The sequence below is a fragment of the Coturnix japonica genome, chromosome 6 (assembly GCF_054131305.1).
Source record: "Coturnix japonica strain WE chromosome 6, WE-NBRP24, whole genome shotgun sequence".
Lineage (NCBI taxonomy): Eukaryota > Metazoa > Chordata > Aves > Galliformes > Phasianidae > Coturnix > Coturnix japonica.
In genome coordinates, this window is record NC_140668.1 from 40,024,694 (window position 1) to 40,042,800 (window position 18,107).

At 47.9% G+C, this 18,107-nt stretch overlaps 1 protein-coding gene across 1 annotated transcript in view; it reads left to right on the forward strand.

Annotated features, from left to right (window-relative positions):
* Positions 1-8,749: 8,749 nt before the first annotated feature.
* The window catches only part of LOC107319466 (uncharacterized), an 83,425-nt gene continuing 74,067 nt past the window's right edge, over positions 8,750-18,107 (forward strand). Inside the window, exon 1 of the mRNA XM_085551343.1 lies at positions 8,750-8,927. The gene's annotated coding sequence lies outside the window, so the exon portion shown is untranslated. The remainder of the gene's footprint in view (positions 8,928-18,107) is intronic.

The window sequence follows — 18,107 nt, forward strand, 5'->3', positions numbered from 1 at the left end:
GGCTGCAAACAGAACAGTGCAGAGTGGTGAGTGGTTCCTCCTTGCCTCCTGTCTGCAGGACCACTCGGCCCCCTCCTCCATCCCAGGCGCAGGCATTGCGGTTCCTCTCTGCCCTGAGCCTGTGCAGGTGGGGATCTGCATTGCCTCAGCTGGTCCGCGCCTTTTCATTAATCAGAAAAATCCATTCTGCAGCTTCTACAAAAGGACGGGACTGCAGCAGGAATGGGGTCACTGTGTGGGTGTTTGCACTGTGCTGCGTTAATGACTTCAGTGTTGTTCGCAGTCCTGCAGCTTTGTAAGTTTATTATGTAACATTGCTATTTATTCCTGGGTTGAATTCCAGTTTAAAACAGCTACGCTTGAGGAAGCGCCTCTCTAATGCTCAGAAAGGTGTAAATGGCTTCTGGTAGCTGCAGACTAAAACCGCTGTGAGCGCCGATCAGCTCTGAGCAGTGCATCAGCTGAAATTGTGCAAACCTCTGACACAAACAAAAAGGTTTTTCCATGCAGTGATTCTGTTAAGAGGAGAGCGGGAGTGATTTTTCAAATAACCTTTCACTGCCATCACCTAAAAGGCAAGGAGGAGACTCGGAGAAGAAAAGAAGCAATGATAGCTGGGCGGCTGAAGACACCAATGTTGCAGACGGGCTTTCAGGAGCTGCCACCTGGAGGACACCTCTTCGCCCTCCCAGAACTGGTGCTTTGCTGTTGTTCACGCAGAAGAGAGGCTCTGTGCTGCCCGGGTGGTCCCCACATCACAGCCCAGCACGGGGCCACCTGGTGCACAGTGACACCACGAAACACCTCGGGTGTCCTTGCTTTCACCCCTGGTTTTCCCCAGGGGATCCCACGGGGCTCTGCCATGGAGCTGAACCATGGGGTTCATGTATGAACCCCCAGCAGCCCGGGCACAGGGCTGGCACCCGATGCAGGAACCAAAGAGGAGCTGTGTTTGTGAAGGAATCTTCAACGCAAAGAGGTTGATACCAGGGACTAAGGAAAGCCAAAAGGTCCCCCCAGGTCTTGCCCACTACCAGCTGCCAGTGAGGCCATGCAGAAGTTCTGCTGTGCACAGTGGGCTGCTGTGCACCCAGGAGTGCAGCAGGGCCCCACTGGGCCTGGGGAGACACCGGCCCTCTCCTGAGAGCAGCAGATGAAGCAGCTAAACTGAGCAGGATCCTGTGTTAACATCTTTGCTAAATGGCATCTGAAGTCCTCTAAGAAAGCTGCCTTGTCTAACGCAGATGGATGCTCTGAGAAACTGCCACCAGGCGCGGGCTGTGCCAGCAGTGGTGAAGGGTTAACTCCATCAGTACTTAAACTACAAATATGGAGCCCATTCTCTCCTCCAAGCTCGTTAACAATGTACACCTGATGATCTAAAGCACTAGAGAGTCATTTTAATTAACGCTCTGCCAGAGGGGATGTGGTGAAGACACTGATTTCACTCCAATGACTTTCTATTTTGGTATATTGCAGAATCGGTGCATTAGTTCCCTGGGCTGATGCGGTGAGTTAATCCAGAGACAGCTGCCCCCGTGCTCCGCAGGGGTAGCTCAGAGCCGAGGCGCTGCCACCATCCCGGCCCCGCACACGGCTCAGCTCTGGGCTGCACAATCCAAGGCCGTCCTCCCCTACCTGCAGCACCAGCACTGGGCTGTGCGTGGCCGTGCCCCGGGGAGCGCTGCAGAGGGGCTGCAACTGGCAGAGCAGCCTCAGCGGTGATGGAAGAGGCTTCACACTGCGCCCCAGAGAAAAGAGAGCGGTACCTACAAATGGTATTGTGCTGTTGGTTAGATGGTAGCATGATGTTACTTAATTAATGTTTTAATACCCTAGGCATCTTCTGTGCCGTATAATTCATATCGATTCAGCTGTGAGCATGTTCAGTTAAAAAGACTCTCTTTCCTAAGCAAACTTTCAATTATATTGAATTGTCACAGCAAAAAAGGGCCTTTTCTCAGCACGAAGGAGGGGGTTTTCTGCCAGCCCAGCCGAGCACACACGTGCACAAGCAGACATGAGCTTGTACACATTGCTCAGCCACTCCTGCACCTGGTCCCTGAGCCACTGGTGCCGACCCACACTCCACAGCACTGCCAGACAGCAGTTTGATTCACGGGCTGGGGGTCGTTCGTGTTTTCTGACCTTCGGCTGGTTCGGTCTTCATCTCTCACTTTCATGGCACTGCACACATGCAATGAGGTGAATGTGTTACTGCCTTCCTTTCCCCAGAGCCCCCATGTCCCTGTGGTGCTGGATGTGCAAGGAGAACAAACCTGCTGCAGCCACAGCCTCTGCACCGCTGCACCCTCCAAGCTGCACAGCGGGCGCTTTGGGGCAAAGGCCAAATCAGAATGGACAGAAAATTATCAGCATTCTGGAAGGAGAAAGCGGCCCCGCAATAAGAACCACAGCTCATGGCCTGGCAGCTCCTGGCCAGCACAGCCGTGGTGATGCAGCCTCAGGGCTGCGCGTTGCACTGGGATGGGGCCGTGCAGGTCGTTCCCTGCTCAGACCGTCCTCCTAATGAGGAGCTTTATTAAAGATTTCTGCCCAGTTTTTTAAGTAACAAGGAAAAGATGAAAATTCTGCATTTTCATTACTCCCTATTTTCACAGTCTGCTGAACAAAAACACAAAGTGCTGCTCCTGCTGCCCCTTGCTCCCCGGCCCTGCCTCTTTCTCCCATGGAGTTCAAATTAAAGAAAGGCGAAAATTGAAGCTGTTGTATGCAAGGCGATTGCAACATGCATATTTGATTTTTATGATGGATCTAAATTGCTGAATAAGGCCGTGGAACAAAGGGAGTCTGCGGCTTCCTGCCCATCACAGCCAACCAGCCACTGCAGAACAAAAGCGCCAGCCATTAGGGGCTCAGCAGGGAGACACATTATATAAATAACTTTGTTTCTCTGCCCCTTCCCCCCCCGTCGGGGTGCTCCGATCCGGGCTGGGGGGCTCCTGCAAAGCTCCCGGCACCGCGGGGACCCAGCGCTGCAGCTGCCCCCACCCTGGGCGAGTGGCTGCCCCAAGGGGACATGGCTCACGCGTTCGATAGTGCACGAAGGAGCGGAGCTGAGGCGGCTGCGGTTTAGGCAGCGTGTGTCTGGGGCTGCTTACTGCCCCAGGATGAGACCTCGAGATGGCACTGCCCGGCTGGGTGAGGGCAAGAAGCTGCACCAGCGCTGGCAGATGGACTGCACCCAGCGCAGCGCTGCTGCTCAGAGCTTCGCTCACAGAAACCACGTCTGCACCCAGTGCGAGGCACTCGGGGGGAGCGCCAGGAGGATCTGGGACTTCTCAGTCTGCAGCGGAAGGCACTTGACAGACGGCTCTGGTCAGGCTCAGGATGGATCGGGCAGGGACTTCCACCGGTTCCTCGAAGCAGAGGACAGCTGCGGGGAGTGGGAAGCTCCTCAGCGGGGGCAGCATTGCACCACGAGGCCCTTCTGTGGGACCTGCTGGGGTAGAACACCAGAAACTGTGCTCTGAGAATCATCTGCAAACATGAATGTTTTCTGCCCAGGATTAATCCCAGCCCTTCCCTCCCTGAGCTGCATCCAGCCCCTGTGCACAGCAGCCCTTACAAGAAGTGGGGGTCACTGCTGGTGCCACACAGACGGGATGGGGCTGGTGGTGAGTAAGGGCTCTATTGCTGCCACAAGGAGCCCCCGGGTGTTTCCTGGCCTCCTCCACTCCTGGCACTGATCCTGGTGTGGGATGGAGCGTGACTGACAGAGGGGTGGGCAGGCGGCACAGAGTGGGGGTAAAGACAGGAACATCTCACTTGTGCTGAGCACAAAGAGAAGAACCTGCAAAACACCTTCTTTTTGAGCTGTGGTGGCCTCTAAGAGCTGTGCAAAGGCTTCTGGAGCCATGAGCAAGGCATGCTCGTGACATAGAAGGAAAACCTCTGCAGGGGGCCCAGGGCTGTGTGTGGCTCTCACTGCAGCTCCGAGCCAGAGGATTGTGAACGTCTCAGCGAGTGCTGCAGCTGTGACACTGCTGGAGGAGAGAACAGCCGCACACGGGCCTCTTTCCCTGATGCATCCTCTCCCCATTCCTGGGTCTTTGGCCATTATCTCCCCCTCTGAGCTGCACGGGGGAATTGCATGCTTCAGTAACAGTGCCCTAATGGATTTCACCTACTCCCACCCTTCTGAGAGAGCAGAATGAAGGGGTGAATTCATATATGAGTGCTGTCCGCGGTTGAGCAGTCAGTGCTCCTGGATCTGCTGTCACTGTGATACAAAGAGCCCAGCACCAACCTCAGCCCTTGTGCAGCACTGCTCCCCATCAGCTGCTGCAGAGATGTGGCCGCAGAGGCTCTTGCCTCCTTTTTTCTGGCAAGACCGGTACCAAAAGAGCTTGGGCTGAGGGGGGAGGAGATGAGAACATCACTGCCCAGAGGGGTACAGCCACAGGAAAGTCTGCTCAGAGACCGGGAGACAGCAAGGGGCAACCCAAAAACCAGAGGGGATGAGGAGCACTGTGAATGCCATCACCATGGGCTGCTGTGCGTGTTTAGCTTTTTGAAGTTGGATTTCCATGACCTTTTTCACTGCTTGCTGATGTTCCTCTAGTGCCACTTGCAGCACTGGGTCAGGTTGTGCTTTCCCTGCTGAGGAGCTAAACTGAGATGCTGTGTGTAAGAAATGGGAAGTGACAAGATATGACCGAAGCATTGGAAATCAATCCAAACTAAATGTGCTTCTTAACTATAAGTGAACAGTTGAAAACAATCCTCTTTTATAGCCATGGAGATAAATACTCTGTTTTTATTAGGAAAAAATTGCTTTGGACTGAATAAAGTCATTTGATTAACAAGTCAAAGCAGATGGTTTATTGATGTTTCAGAAAGGAGTTTACAAGGTCTAGTGAAAAAAGAGACCCAGCTCTGAATTAACAAATTACCCTGGTATATGGGACATTGACAGTTCACAGCTAATAGATTTATGGGCTACTGCTGGGTGTTTCATCCCCATTTGGTTTATTATGATAAAATATTGGGGCAGAGGTAACCTATAGCCTTGTTGCAATATACTGTATCGACCCCTGACCCCAGGAACCTGACAGCAAACCTATATATTAGATTCTTAATTTGTCTTAATCTAACAGGATCAGCTTCTGCACTGTAATTATTTTCCAAAGGCAATTGCATGAGCATGAGAGTGTGAGAGATGCAGGTGAAGGTGGATCACTTTGTCTATTGCACTGGACATACAGTTAAACTGCAGAAGACCTGAGAGATCACCATAGGAATAAGGCAGGAGCATCAGTGTCCTGTGAAGCAGGACATAACATTAAGAAACAATATAATTCCAAGGAGCTGTAAATCACTCTCGTAAGAAACTTTACAGTGTACTGTACAGTACAGCCCCAGTACAGTCTGGAAACATGCACACCTCCTGACTGGAAATGCAGGCGCTGGAAGAACTGGTGTGACAGAGAGGATCCTTTTTCTGGCTGCTATCACGGTGCCTTTGCACTTCTCGCCCAGGGCCATGGCTTTCCAGAGGACAGCGATGTCCTGCAGGCAGCTCTGAATCCACAGTGGCTGAATATTTATGTCTGGTATTTTGGGATTAAAATGCAGTAATTGGATGCTTCTGGGTCAGGGCAGATGTGTATTAGCCAACAGTTCAGGCACATGCACTGTCCTCTTTTACACTTTGAAGCTCGCCTGCTGGCTGTAACAATATGCAGCCCAGTCTCAGTGCTCAGAACTGTCACATCAGACCAGCTGCTGCTCAGGCTGTTCTCATCCCTGTGGCTAAGCACAGGTAACAGCTACTGACTTATGAGAATGTGTTCATTTTCAAGCACCCTCAATTTAGGTCTGTAGCTTATGTTAATTGTAGGCAGTGTCTACTGGCCACTCCTCATAGGTCCAGGTGTGCAGGGGGTGCCAGGTGCTGCCACTCAACTCACAGGTGATGAGAAAGCAGGAGGAGGGTCCCCAGGCTCTGCTAAATTTGCTGAAGCAACTAGTTCTTAGGACTTTATGTGACACACCTAAACCCTGCTCCTGGTTACCAGTGTGTGCCTGCACACAGCATGTCTGCTGCAAGAGTTCTTACTAAGCCAGTCTCTGCAATGGCAGATCAAGCAGATGAGACGATGAGGAGATGCCGTAGCCCAGGACTTGGAAATCTTTGTGCTCAAACAAAAATCAATCAGCACACAGGAGCACACACCTGCACACACCTGCACACACCTGCACACACCTGCACACACCTGCACACACCTGCACACACCTGCACACCCACCCGGCCCTGGCTGGCCGAGGTTGCTGCCAGCTGTGCTGCAGTGCCCTGGTGCAGGGCTGTGCTAATCTCCACCTGTTCTCTGTGCTGCTGAGCAATATTTGCATGCACCTGAAGATGACAAGGTGATGGATGGGACACGAACGTACCTTTTATTGCTTCCACCACATGCTTACATTTTCTCTCTCTCCCCCCCCCCCCCCTTTTTTTCTTTAAGGGACTGTTAGATACAGGAATTCATATGATTTGTTCTGCAGCCATTTCTCCTTTCTCTCCTGTAATAGGATCTGCAGAAATAATTTAAAGAGCTGAAGGTAATTTAGTGTCTTTTTTACCTCTCTCCACACACTTCCTATGAGTTCACCAGGTACCCTCTAGATGAACCAATCCTACTGTAAAATATTATTTCTAGGCTTTATTCGCCTAATTTATTAACTGTCTGCAGCTTTATTTACCAGGTTCTGGATTAACTCTGAGACCGGTTACTACTCAGAGCTGCTGCTTGCTTACTTGCTGCCTTTCATTGTGTTTATCTTTTCTTTGCAAGGAGGGGCTCAAACATATACAAACTGTCCTGAGGCTTAGCAGATATTCCAGAGAATCACAGGGCTGTATCTCATCTTCTCCAGTAATTAGTTACTGTCTCACACCTCATAGGAATCACAGCAAACTCTTCTTCGTGCTACTGCTCCCCAGGAAGAGGAAGGGAAATAAAAAAAAAAATCATTTTGATGCTCGAAATTACAACTTTCAATCTTACCCCAAACACCAGAGCACAGAAGGTGATGGAGTTACTCCTGGCTGCCTCTGCAGAGAGCTGCCCCAAGCTCATGCTGTCGTGGAGCTGGATGTGAGAGCTCAGACTGAGCCTTGAGGAGCCCCAGTGCAGCAGCACGAGCACTGGGGAAGATGGCAGCATTTCCCTGTCCCCCATGAGGGCATTTGTAGTGTACCAGCAGCTTTTTGGATGCTCAGGAAAGCAGATTGCAGGCTGAGAACAAACAGGTGGCAGGCCAGGAGAGAAAATGACGTGGAGTCTTTCAAACATAAAAGAGCTGGTTCACTGTAGACAGTAGAGTGGAAGTAGACCTCTGAGAAAGCCCGACAGGGGACATTGCACAGGTCTCATGTATAATTCACAGAGCTTGGCCATGCCTAGAACTGGTTCTGTTTCCGCCCAGGTGCATCCTGCAGTCCAGGTGCTCTTCACTCTGCTGCTTCCTTGCAATGCCTGCCAGCATGTGGCAACCCACTGCTCCCCCCAGACTCTCCAGTAGCCACTGTCCCTCTGCAGTGCCCAAGGGCTCACCCTGGAGAGGCGAGGGGAGGACTTCCCCTGCTCCCTAGGGCCAGTGCTTTCAAAACATCTCAAAACATAAGTGCTGGTGTTATTGGCATTGAAGTGGTTAATGTGGCGGTCTAGTTCTAAAATCATGGCTGTATAACCCTACCCTCACTATTACTCTGTTATTTTACTTCACAAGTTGCATGTTGTCTAATTGTGATTTACTGCATATTTCTCATATAAATTACTTTAATGGACTCTTTGTCTGGGCTGCATTGCCATGGCAGAGTGTGCGATGTGGTGTCACATGAACAAGGTTATAGAAAAGACTGAAAAGGCTACAAACTATTGTGTGTGAGTTGAGGAACTGCTCATCTTGTAATGATGCAGACATGCAAGGGGTAGAATTAAGGGCTGTGTGTACAGTCTTGACTTCATAGCATTTCTCATTGTGAGTGTTTAACTGTGCAACTCTGTTACTCTTGTAATGGAGTATTTTTCTAATGGAGTTTGAGGGGATTTTGTTCAAAATGGAAAACATAAAGATTCTGGAATGCGAAAGACAGAGTGACGGCGTGGGGGGAAGAAGTGCTCCAAACACGGCCCCTCCTGATCTGACTTAAGGCTCTGTCAGACCTGCTTATTCTTCACAACCCAGTCCCTTGCCCCCGCCTGCGTGCACGCTGCCAGCCTGCAGGTTCAATGCTCTCCTGCCATCACACGAGTCAAGCCTTGCACACTTTGCAGTCCTGCACCTTTCCTGCAGTGGGCCCACGTTACTATGGCCCATGTGTGTGAAGCTGTGACAGCAGGGAGAGCTGCACCTACAGTCTGGCTATGGGGGACACTTGGCTGTTACACTCAGCAGCGGGGTTCAAACATCACAATGAACAAAGCTCCTTTGGCACCAGGACCAGGAGGAGTTCTGCTGCTTGAGCTGCAGCTGGAGAGCTTAGGGATAGCAACCATTCCCAGCATGTGCCTCAGGTACATCCAGAGATGGTTCTGCCTCCAATGTAGGGGAGCAGAAGGGGAGCAGAGGTGCTTCATTGTGCTTTTTGCCACCTGTCAGCACTCTGACTGAGGTCTGGCCAGCTGGTCCCCACACCTGCAAGCTCGTTATGCCTCAGTGAGGGCACATTGCAGCAGTGGAGTCATGTGCTTGTGGCAATAAGCCAGCATTATGCATCACCTGGTGATTGCTGCCATTGGGTCCATATCACCAGCTCATAAAGCAGGTTGCTGTGGTCACTACAGAGCTACTGCTGAGGAGGGACTGGCAAAAAGGCAGAAGAGCAGCACCCATAGGAACCTGCTGGATGCTGTCTCCATCCAGTTTGATGCACTGTCCTGGCCTTCTGCTGCTTCTCCTTGGTAAGGGTCTATTTTATTTACATTGTTAAGGCTGTAGGTGACCAGAGCAGGATGTGCCCATGGTGCGTTTCTGCCGCCTTGGTCAAATCAGTGTCTTTGAAGGAGAAAGAATTTTTCCCAACTGAGGCATTAGTTACATTGACTACAAATAGCAGCAGATGTCCCTGACTGTCTTAATCAGCTTATTAAAGACAGCCTGAATTTCATGCGCTCATGAATGGCAAATCAAAGCCAAACTATATAGAGGAAGGTTTTGCTTTTCGGCGTGGATCACTGCTGTGCCTAATTTCAAGTTTTTGACCCTTGAACAATTCAGCTGAAAGAATATCAAAAGAAAAACATTCCAAATACATTTTCAAGATATGAAAGTTTCTGGTTAGAAAGTTTTTGACAAGTTATGAGTGATAGGGAAATCCTTGTGTGTAGTAGCAATTATTGTGCAGCTTTATTGTAATGGCCAGAGCTCAGCAGTGGCCATAACTGTGCTCTAATCCCCACCATACTCCTGTTTGCTTTCTGTCCCTCTGGACTTCACACGTTAAAGTGATGTCCTAGACTGGAAAAAGAATGGGGAGCTGGATGTCCGTTCCCAGGTACTGACCCACAATACTGTTCTATGCACACAAAACCTTGTATTTCATTGATGTATTTGCATATTGTACAGAAATATTTTCCAGGTGACCTCCTTTTTTTTATGGTTTTGTTGGATTATTTTCTTGCAGTGCTGGTGATGGTCCACCACGTTCAGTTCTTTTTGCTTGGCCTCCTGATGACATGGATAAATGGATGCCTCCTGTAGCAGGGACCACCATGTTATTCCATAAGCATCTTGTGTGCCTGAGGCCAGTGGGATCAGCACAGGGTTAGTGTGCATGCACAAACAGTTTATAAAGCTGCTTTGACTGTGAAGCCCAAGAAAAGGATATTACATTTTTATTACAAAACCGTTTGTTTTTCTTCATTTCTCTACAAGGAACATACAAAGTTCCTGTTTCCATTCTCGTGTTTTGCTGTTCTGAACGCAGTGCATTTCCATTGCTTTCTTATTTCCATTGCTTTCTTATTTCCATTGCTTTCTTATTTCCATTGCTTTCTTATTTCCATTGCTTTCTTATTTCCATTGCTTTCTTATTTCCATTGCTTTCTTATTTCCATTGCTTTCTTATTTCCATTGCTCTTTGTCAGAACACGGCGCTTGTTTCTCACTTTGTTCCCAGCTCCATCACTGTACGAGCTGCCCGGCCCGGTGCAGCCCCATCCCGTTACTGAGGAGCTATGGCCGGAATGACCTGCAGCCGCAGCATCGTTATTCACACCATTAGATCGCACTGAGCGTGGTTCGTTCTGCTCTACCAGCAGCACTGGGCGGCCTGGGAGGGAGCTCGTTTATTTCCTACGATTTAGTGCTTGACTGTAAGTCACGTTTCTGTTCCCCGCTGTAACTGGGTTTTCTATGTGGCCTCACAGGCAGGTTCCCAGCCCCACACCCGGCCTTACTCCCCACTGCTGCTCTCATCCCGCCCGGGCTCAGCTCCGCCCTTGGCCCCAGCAGCTCCCACGGCCGAGCTCCCGTTGGGCAACGCTCACGTCAATCAACGCGTCCGGAACCAGTGGGATCGCGAGGACTCGCAGGAGGGAAGCAGCGAGCACCGCCCAACCCTTGTTGAGCGCTGATTGGTTTCCTGGCGCCGATGGGCGGGACTTCGCGTCTCCCTCCTCGGGATTGGGCGGCGGCGCCGTCAAACAGGGGCGGCTCCTTCCGGTCTGGGGCCGCGTGTCTCGCGTGGGAGCGGGGCGGGGGGGGGCGAGGAACCGGCGGGATGATGGCACTGCGGGGCGGGGGTCGGTGTGTGTGTGTGTGTGTGTAACGATGGTGTGAAACACGGCCCGGTGCTGAGCTGTGTGATGGGGGCAGGGCACAGCAGCGCTGCGTGTGTCTGAGTTATGATCAGCTCTTCTTCATTGAGATTAAACTCACTTCAGCTTTTGCTTTTTGTAGCCTCCAGTTGCTCCTGTTTCTATTACTGTTACTTTCTCCATGCTTTGCTCTGGGGCCGTTCTCCATGTGCTCCCCGCACTGTCCCCGCTGTGCGGAGCAGCCGAGCAGCGCTGCCCTCCATCCATCTATTGCCGAGGGTGAAACCAGGTTCCTCTGGTGCTGCCGCAGCTCCATTAACGCGGGTGATTAAACCCCGGGGGTATTTTCCCACCCTCACAGTAAAAACCCGTGAAGGTGCGTTGGTAGGAATCGTTCCTTTTCTTGCTGGTGACTGAACTAAGTCTGTAAAGCGCTGCTGGATGCACCTGGGCAGCCCCCGCCTGCCTTCCATTCAAGCAGAGCAAATGCAATGAGCAGCGCTCGTACCCGTTCTGAAGGGCTGGTGCACTTGAAAAGAACTGGATGATTCTGTCCCGAGTCTCAGTGTGAGGAAAGGCCGCGTGGTTTGTTTCTGAGAATCAAAACCATTATGTGCAATTCAGCCACCTTTGATTCCTCAGTCGGTGCTGATCTGGGGATAAGTGCGATCGCCAGAGAGAAGAAAGGAGTGGAAGTGACCTTGGTGACAACATCCCATTTTAGAAAGCCGGAATATTCATTGTATTTTTAGCAGGTATTAGGAGAAAGTAAGTAGGTTATGGTGAAAATAACTGTTTGGTGGAAGCGATGGGAAGTTTGGCTTAATTTGGTGATGGTTTCATTTGTGGGGTGAAATAGAGCTGGGGTGAATGAGGGGAGCTCCCTTCTTAGAGGCACGGAGGCCGGTGTCTGTCTCTTGGCCGGTGTTCCCATTTTTCCAGTAAGCTGTCTGCCATACGGAGGTGTATAACCCTAATGGCTTGTTGTATGCCATTAAAAGGTATTGTACACTCATAAAAGAATGACATTTTGATCAATGCTGTTAAAAGAATTACTGTCTTGACACAGAAAAGCTTTCCTGCTGCAAGTTTAAAAATATGCCTTTAAAAGCTTTTTATTGAATACCTTTGCATCTCTCAGAAATGTGCCATTTTGGCACGGGGCTGTTCTGAAGTATTCCACGTTGTGCCCTAAATGCAAGACCTTCTGTTTACCATCAGAAGGGAGGGAGGCGAGGCAGGTGTATTCACTTAACTGCTGTCATGGGGATGAAGGAAAAAGCACCTTGAGCTAGACTTGTATGCAGTCTAAAAATAAGAACTCCAAGCTATTAAAGAGTCCAAAACCATTTGAAAGCTGTTTGTTTTTTGTTTTGCCATTGATTCCTGCATGTCCCTCCAGCTTTGTTTGGGTGTCCCTTCGGACTCTGAAATGTATTGATGTTGTAGGGAGGCAGGTGGTAGACAGGAAAACCACAACATCGTCGCTGCAGCTGGAGCCCTGCTCGCGGGCAGGTTGGCTGCATTTAGACAAACTTGGGTTGGAGATTCTAGGTGGCTCTGTCGTGCTATACAAATCTTCCTAGCAGAAGGGAGATTTCTGCTATGGAAAGTACTGGAACTGCTGATTAGTTACAGCTACAGATGTAACGTTGTTTTGAAAATGGCTGAAATCACAATGAACTGTTGGATGTGGTTCAGCTGTAGCTGCTGTTAAGAATGGCTGCAGGGTGGGACCTGAGGAATCCCCTCCTCACCCAGCATTGCTGCAGCTCCGTCCATCCCAGGGCTGCGTAACACCCCTGGCTCAAACAAGTGTGAAAGCTGGGGAGCCTGGAGGTTCACACACAGCTCCTCAGCTGTGTCATGTCTGTGTGCATCTCATGTGTTCCATCAGTTTCAGGCCTTCCATTGTTTAGCTGGCATGTGATGTAGTAAATGCTTTCTATAAGGATAAAGGTGGATGGTTTGAGTGAAAGAGCACCGTGGAGCTGTGATGTTGATAGGAAGAGATTCCAGGCTACTCATCTGAGGCTTCTTTATTCTATCTCATATATTTATGGCCAAACCAAAGCAATACATGCTCTGGTATGTCTCATGTCCTGCCGTGGGGCTGTCAGCAGCCAGGTGGGTTTGTACCAGGTGGAGAACAGCAGAGTGCTGAATGATACTTCAATACATTGGATGAAAAAAAGCTGTGTAACTTATGGTGGAATTTTGTTCCTTTGATGACAGCAGAACATCTTGTTGTACTGGGTGTAAGCAGCTCCTTTAAGTACAGCTTTTTAAGATTTCTTTCAGGAAAAGGAAATGTTAATACTGTGCATTATCTGCAAAGCATTGTACAAAGGGAAGAAGCCGGAGAGCTCGGGTGTATAGGTGATGGGATGAAAGAACCCTTTCTCTTTTGTTTTGATATTTAATTGATATAACCTGGAAACGTTTTTTTAGTGTTTAGCCTCATCTGCAAATAAGTATTGAGGCCTATCTGTTCCTAACCCACTTGATGTGTCATGTTGATTTTGAGTTTCTTAATCAAATGTCATTTTTCATCAAGTCAACTGCCTTATAAAAATCTGCTATATCTGTGCTATTAATTAGCAATAAACTTTTAATTAAAAATTAAGCTAATCCAAGAATGTATCTCCTGAAAATTCATGTAATTAGCATTACATTACTCTCTTCAGTTTTTCTTATCTGGAGCCCCTTGTTGGCCATTCGGTGACTCTGAGAACTGTGTCAGATGGAGCAGACTGCAGTTCATCGAGTCACCAGATCTCCTTTAAATTAAAAAAAAACAAAACATGATTGTTTCTCTCTGTCCTCTCCAACACATCGTGTTTTCCAAGGCACACTTAAAATGAGTGAGAATGGTCCTAACAGCTCTCCTGACAGGTTCCCTTCATTTAATCACTCTGGGAATTGGAACCTAGATCTCAATTCTTCCCCATTTGGTTCAAGGTACTCAGTAAATAAACTCTTCAGTTTATATTTGATTCATATTTTGATGTAAGTTTCTACAGCTGTGAAAAACAGAAATACAAATTTTACAGCTAAAGCCAAATCTGTAGAAACTGATCATTCAAGTAAAATGTAATCAACCCACCCAGCACCGAGGCTAATTATGTGATACCGATATCCAGATCACACAGTTCTTAGCCTTCACATTGGTTGAATTGCTTTATGGAGCTGGTGGGAGTAGATTCCTGGGCAATTCAGGAGGGCAGTCCACTTCATAGGACATTACAAATCTGTGTTAAACACCTGCTTTCATGCGCCAATAACTGACTTCCTGGTGAGATGCATATGAAACACATGATTTTCCTCATTGATCAAAATTTTGTTCAGCTCTTATGCAGGAGACAAACCTGAAGAGAACAGCAACTGGAGGTGAAGCGTTTCAGTAAGAGCAGTACAGAGCGCCCCAGAGCAAAATGGAGTTCGTCTGTGGGAAGATTTATGAAAAATAGATGTGGTAACTCAAAAGGAAAACAAGGTGGGAGGTGGAAACCTAATGAGTATCTCCAGGGAATAAGCAGATCAGTAAAATCAGTAACATGGGGCTGGGAAGGTGTCTGCTTTATTGTTCGCTGTAGTCTTGGGAAACACCCTTCTGCCATAACTTGTGGTAAGGGCATATTCTGAAATCTGGAAGGTTCGTAGAGTTTTCCTTACATTGCAGTAACGTTACTGAAAAGGAGTAAATTAAACAGTAGCTCTGAGTTGGGTTTGCTTTGAAGTCTAGAACTTTGATTGCAGGGTGGGTGTATATTTCCTGGTCATGGGCCTTTGCTGAGGAGTAGGGGATGCTTTGGTGAATCACATACTGACATAGAGACGGTTCCTTCTGCTTCCATTCTATCTTTAGAACACAGTCTGAGGGATGTTTTCTTTGTAGCTCCGGTGTTGGGGCTGTGGGGATTTCAAATCTTTCAGTGGAGGAAAAAAAAAAAAAGGTAGCATTAAATTCAGTTCAGAGTCTGATATTTGTTTTATTAGTGGAAATTTTTGTCTCATGTGTCTTCCCCATTCTAGAGAACCTTTTCTTGTCATCTAAGAAATTAATTTATTTGTTGGAATCATTGCAGGTAAACCTGATAGCAAGAGTGCTGTTATTGAGGCAGCTTACACAGTGATTTGCTAAGTACAGCCTCTTCATATAATGTGAAGCAGAAGTCGATTTATTGACCACTTCTGGGATTTCAGGAATCTGTTGAACTACCTGTTTTTTATCCTTCTCTCATAAAATTTACCATGAATGCCTTTTTTTTTCCTGGTATACTCTTGGAAAGGATTCTCTCTGATGCCCAGCCATACAATAAGAGCAATCAGTGTTTGCTACTTGCTTCTGTACAACAGTTTGACTTTATTAAAAAGTGTATATGAGGTCATTTAAGGTCGCTTTTGTGACATCAGACTCCTTAAAGGCTTTTCCTTATATACTTTTCAATGCAAATAGGACACCAATGTTTATCTGGGCCAGGCAGCTACTGGCTCGTTGGCCACGCTGACGATCCTCCTCAGAGAATGGGTTTAAGCTGGAGAAAAACATCATGAAAAAGTCAACTCCATTGCGTGCACATTATCGCTTGTGCTGCAATACATCTCTCCCGTAAGATATAACCTGTCACTTCTCTGGAATCCTACGAAAGCATTTCCTTATGTAGTTTGATTAGGTTTTGCTATTTGCTGTGCATGCATAATGATTTATTACACTTTTTTTCTGAACTTTCTTCTCTGAAGTAAGGTGAATGTTAGGAACGGAAGGGATTTGAGTTCTCTCTGGTGACCTGTAAAAACAGAGTTGTAAAAACTGACTCTGAGTGAACTGCATGAAGTGGGTTATTGATTCCTCAGGGATGAGGAGAGAGTGTTTTTGTTCAGCCCTTCCCAATGCTTCAGATTTTATACAAATACAGAGAGGCTTTGGGTGAGGTGTTTGTTGTCTTGATTAACAGACAATGTCAGAGAGATCATCGTCTTACCTCTTGTTCAGATGCTGGAGTTCTGACAACTCTTCCTAGCTGCTATTGCATACAATGTGCTGGAGTTCATGTGCTCAGCCACGGCAATTGGAATATTTATAGGTGTGGTCTATGGTAGTAACAGCCAGGACACAAAATGCACTTATCTTCTGTGCAAGATGTATCACTGGCATGTGGTGTCTGGCCGCAGTGTAACACTGCCTGGAACCAAGGAGGCTGTTATTAAAATGTCTGTAGTGCTGCTGCTGGCACTACAGGAGCAATGGGAAGCTGCAGTCAGGGGAGCAGAAGTGTTGGAAGGGCTGAGATTGTTGCAGGCAAAAGGGGAAGACATTGCCAAGTGTGAGGGTGGGCAAAGCCTGTCCAGGCATGTGCTACAGAATCTTCTACAAATTCTTCCTTATGCAGAAATTTAATTCAGGAAAGTGGAAAAATGGGTGTCTTCCAGTCTTCCTCATTATTTTTGCTGTAAGTTTTTATTAATTTTGGAGAGATTTCTTAATTATTTTGATTAATTTCTCTGGATTGTGGGAAGTTCTTAGCAGATTTGACTTTTTTCTGCTCTTGCCAATTGCAGATGTTAGCAAGGGGTGCAGAAAGCTGTTCAGGAACACACTTCTGACAGGTTGTATGGGGTGATTATCGCACGGCACGCTTACTTTTATTCCCTCTATAATCTACATGGAAGATGTGATCTCTGCAAGTGAAAAGCTGGGACATCAATCTGCCTTTGAAATTCAGCATCGTGTTCAGTACAGAGCTTCCTTCTGTGTGCTTAGCTGTTCAGTCAGAGCCCCAAACTCTGTTTTTCACTAATGCTTTGTCAGAGAGCTGTCCTCTTCAGAGAGATTGAAATGAGTAATAGTCTTTCGACACTATTGGCAAGTGGCTTTCACGGTCCATGGCAGATCTAATGAACTACAGCTGCCTGCTTGGAAAATCCTGCCTTTGATTGCCTGAAAGGAGACTTCTGAAGTCTCTGCTTGGATTCACCGACTTTCTTAGGATTTTCCTTTTCTTAAGAAGAGGACGGGGGAAAAATTCTCCTTCATAATCTAACATTCACGAGTCTTGATTTAGGGTAATGGTGATTCTGCTCAGTAAAAACTGCAGGACTGACACGCAGTATAGACATGCTTGGAAATGTAAATACAGGGGACATGCCTGGCTGTGAAAAGTATGTGTGTAAACGAGCTTCCACGCTCAACACAGATCCGCCACCAGCAGAGACTGCAAACCTCTTTTCCACGGGGAGGGATTTCAGAAGGAGCCGTTCCACAGCCAGGGTGTGCGTGGGCAGAAGATGCTCCATGTTGGACAGCAGTGCTGCACATGGGGGTGTCCTCACCAGCCTGGGAGCAAAGCTGGGCAGGAGGCCTGGCAGCCCACGTGCACCCACCCATCCCCATTTGGAAACTGGACCACTCTGAAGGTGTCTGAGCGAGAGCTGAGTGGTGGTGGGGTTTGGTCGGATGGATTTTGGGTGGTGAGGTTTGGCTTGGTTTTTGTAAAACTGGCCAAGAATATGAATGTATTTTCCTTGATAAACATATCTTTCCTATTCTATGTGACAGGTAGGGCAGAAAACAATTTCACAAAGCAATCTATACAATTTTAAGGTAATATGATATATATTTTTGTCCTCTTCCATCTATAATTCTGTTTATTCGGCTGATAAACCGAAGTTTGGAGGATAGCTTACTACAAACCACAGGCAAGTTGTACAATTTTAGTTGTAGATGTGCCCCTCCAGGTTTATTTTCATGATATATCTTCTTTCAATTGAAATTAGTCTCTTACAGAGTTTTGCAAGCAATATTAGATGTGGATCCTCATAGTAAAGAACTGTGTTCCTATGCTTTTTTTCTCCTGGTTTTGCTTGCTTTCCAGCTTCATCTCTGCTTTCCATTTTGTTGCTGTTTGCACAACTCCTACTCATTTTGGTTTGTCTCTTATTCGAGGGAGCCGTTGTCCTGCTTCAGAACTGAGGTAGGTTCTGGGAGCAGGAGCAAATTCTTTTGCTCATAGTGCTGGGCACTTCATCTTCTCCAGCAAGCGAAGGACGATGTTGCAAACTTACTCCTGATGTTCCTGTTTGTAGTGAGGAAGTGCTGGTAGACATAACCTGAGATTTGCCAACATTTTGTCTTTTAGCTCACAGGCAAGAGATGGGAACTACTGCTCTCCTCAGGCTTCCTCCTCCATTGCTGCCCCACTGAAGTCTTGCTGCAGCCCCGGGGCCTCCAGCCTGCTGGAGCTACAGAAGGGTCAGGTTCTGCCTTGCAGACAGTGTCTCTTGGAGTTCAGCTGCTTATCTGGAAGTAGAAATCCAGGATTT